This window comes from Rhinopithecus bieti, unplaced genomic scaffold (assembly GCF_001698545.2).
Source record: "Rhinopithecus bieti isolate Rb0 unplaced genomic scaffold, ASM169854v2 scaffold_23748, whole genome shotgun sequence".
Taxonomy (NCBI): domain Eukaryota; kingdom Metazoa; phylum Chordata; class Mammalia; order Primates; family Cercopithecidae; genus Rhinopithecus; species Rhinopithecus bieti.
Window position 1 is genome coordinate 616,550 of NW_016811596.1, and position 3,307 is coordinate 619,856.

The 3,307-nt window shown below is 44.1% G+C and overlaps 1 pseudogene; it reads left to right on the forward strand.

The window, feature by feature from the left end:
* The first annotated feature begins 1,957 nt into the window (after window positions 1-1,957).
* LOC108543661 (splicing factor U2AF 35 kDa subunit pseudogene) lies at window positions 1,958-2,829 on the forward strand (annotated as a pseudogene).
* Window positions 2,830-3,307: the final 478 nt, after the last annotated feature.

Consider the following 3,307-nt stretch of genomic DNA (forward strand, 5'->3'; position numbering starts at 1 on the left):
GGAGTGCAGTGGTACAATCATGGCTCACTGCAGCCTCAACCTCCCTGAGCTCAGGTGATCCTCCCAACTCAGCCTCCTGAGTAGCTGGGACTACAGGTGTGTGCCACCATGCCCAGTTAATTTTGCTGTATTTTTGGTAGAGATGGGTTTTCAACATGTGGCCCAGGCTGGTCTCAAACTCCTGGGCTGAAGCACTCCACCAGCCTCAGCTTCCCCAAGTGCTTGGATTACAGGCGTGAGTCACTGTGCCTGGCTCCTCCTTGCATTTTTCTTTACATATAAATTATTTCAATGATTATTATGGTAATAACTCTGGTATTACATAGCTAAGGATTTTCACTGTTCATGTCTGGGGAGGTTTTGTCTTTTCTCAGGCAGTAATGCCAAGTGCAATAAAGTTTTCAAATTTATAAATATCCTTCATGATTAAAGTTAATCAAAATTGCTTTCCAAATTTTCTGTTTCACAAAGATCTTAATCAACTGAGAGCTTTGCAAATCAATAAGCAAAAGACAAAATACCTAACAGAAAATTGAGAATGGGATTTTTATAACTTAATTGCTACTAAAATATGAAAAGATGCCAATCTTTACTTAAAATTAAGGGTGAGAAAATAAAAAATGAGATTCCATCTTTCCACTTTGAGACTAATGAAAATTTTTAAAATTTAAAATTGCCAGTTAACAGTGTGGGGAAAGGTGTAGGGAACTTGGAACCTCTATATACACTGTCGGTGGGAGTACAAATTTGGTATAATGACTTTGGAGGACTATTTAGCAATATACCTGAAAATTTAAAATTCACCTAATCTGGCCAGGTGTGGTGGCGCATGTCTGTAATCTCAGCATTTTGAGAGGCCGAGGTGGGCGGATCACCTGAGATCAGGAGTTCAAGACCATCCTGGCCAACATGGTGAAAATCCATCTCTACTAAAAGATACAAAAATTAGGTAGGCCTGGTGACAGATGCCTGTAATCCCAGCTACTCAGAAGGCTGAGGCAGGGAGAATTGCTTGAACCCAGGAGGTGGAGTTGCAGTGAACCAAGCTTGCACCACTGCACTCCAGCCTGGGCAACAAAGCGAGACTCTATCTCAAAATAAACATAAATAAAAAATAATTCAATAAAATAAAATAAAATAAAATTTACCTAATCTTAGATTGAAGAAGTCTACTTTTGGGAATATATATATATATATGTGTGTGTGTGTGTGTGTGTATGTGTATATATATACAGTTATTTAAATGCATAAACATATGTATATGTAAAAAGATGTTCATTGTGGTAGTATATATAATAGCAAAAGACTACCTAATGCTCTTCAGTAGGGGATTAACCCGAGGTTAAGCAGCAGCTGTGGTGGGACCAGGATTTGAATCCAGGCAACCTAACTTCACATTTACAAATGCAACGGTTTACTGCTGTCAACTGAACTAGGGCCATTTTCTTAGAAGCTTAAAATGCTCTATTAAACGTTGTTCTGGGTTTTGGCCAGAAGGAAGAGTAGTTAGAAATATGTCATAAACATTACTAAAGTCATGCAACCAGTCAGAAACAGAGACAAGATTAGAATTCCCATGTTCTTGAGTCTCAATCTAGAAAGCACCCTGCTATTTCTCATTTCAGTTTTGAGTTGACACATTTAACTTAGTTGCATGTCTGTAAAAAAAAAAAAGGTTCTAATGAATCTTTCAAGGTGTTCTGCTAGCTGCTCTGTTTTGAAGTATATCTGATGCATGCTTTATATATTAGATTAATTAAAAACACGTCCATTACTTCGGGGCCTTTGGTGGATTTTTAAAGGAAGCATACGACATATTCAACCCAGCAGTTAAGATTCTCCACAGGTCTCGCGGGCGTCGGCGGGTGGGACACGGCGGAGTATCCGGCCTCCATCTTCGGCACCGAGAAAGACAAAGTCAGCTGTTCATTTTACTTCAAAACTGGAGCATGTCGTCATGGAGACAGGTGCTCTCGGTTGCACAATAAACCGACGTTTAGCCAGACCATTGGCCTCTTGAACATTTCCCCTAACCCTCAAAACTCTTCCCAGTCGGCCGACGGTTTGCGCTGTGCCGTGAGCGATGCTGAGATGCAGGAACACTGTGATGAATTTTTTGAGGAGATTTTTACAGAAATGGAGGAGAAGTATGGGGAAGCTGAGGAGACGAACATCTGTGACAAGCTGGGAGGCCACCTGGTGGGGAGCGTGTACGGCAAGTTTCGCCGTGAGGCAGATGCGGAAAAGGCTGTGACTGACTTGAACAACCGTTGGTTTAACGGACAGCCGAGCCACGCCGAGCCGTCACCTGAGACGGACTTCAGAGAAGCCTGCCGCCATGGGAGAATATTCGCTCACGAGGCGGCTTCTGCGGCTTCATGCATTTGAAGCCCATTTCCAGAGAGCTGCGGCGGGAGCTGTATGGGCGGCGTCGCAAGAAGCATAGATCAAGATCCCGATCCCGGGAGCGTCGTTCTGGGTCTAGAGACCGTGGTCGTGGCGGTGGCGGTGGCGGTGGCGGTGGCCCAGGCGGCGGCGGCGGGAGCGTGACAGGAGGCGGTCGAGAGGTCGTGAAGGATCTGGGCGATTCTGAGCCATCCCATTTTTACCTTATGTCTGCTAGAAAGTGTTGTAGTTGATTGACCATAGCAGTTCATAAGGGGATTTTTTCAACAACAACAACAACAACAACACAAAGATCGGTTTCTGAATAAAATTTGTAGTGATAACAGTAGAAAGACAACAAAAGATTCTCCACAAATATTGCAGGGTGCCTCACTAATCCCGGCACTTTGGGAGGCTGAGGTGGGCGGATCACAAGGTCAGGAGATGGAGACCATCCTGGCTAACACGGTGAAACCCCGTCTCTACTAAAAATAGAAAAAATTAGCTGGGCGTGGTGGCGGCGCCTATAGTCCCAGTTACTCAAGAGGCCGAGGCGGGAGAATCGCTTGAACCTGGGAGGCGGAGGCTGCAGTGAGCCGAGATGGCGCCACTGCACTCCAGCCTGGGCGACAAAGAGAGACTCCGTCTCAAAAAAAAAAGAAAAAAATCTCCATAAATAGGGATAGCTCACCTTTTGATGCCAGATCAAAAAGATGCTCTCAGTGGTGGGAGGGTGGGAGGAGAGTGAGGGATGACAAATTGCTTAGTACCTACAAGGTACACTATTCCGGTGATAGCTATGCTAACAGCCGAGACCTCACCACTATGCAGTATGTCCATGTAACAAAACTGTCTTTATACCCACTAAATCTAGAATTTAAAAAAAAGTTCTGAGGAGATAAGTAGACTTGACCTCTCTAAC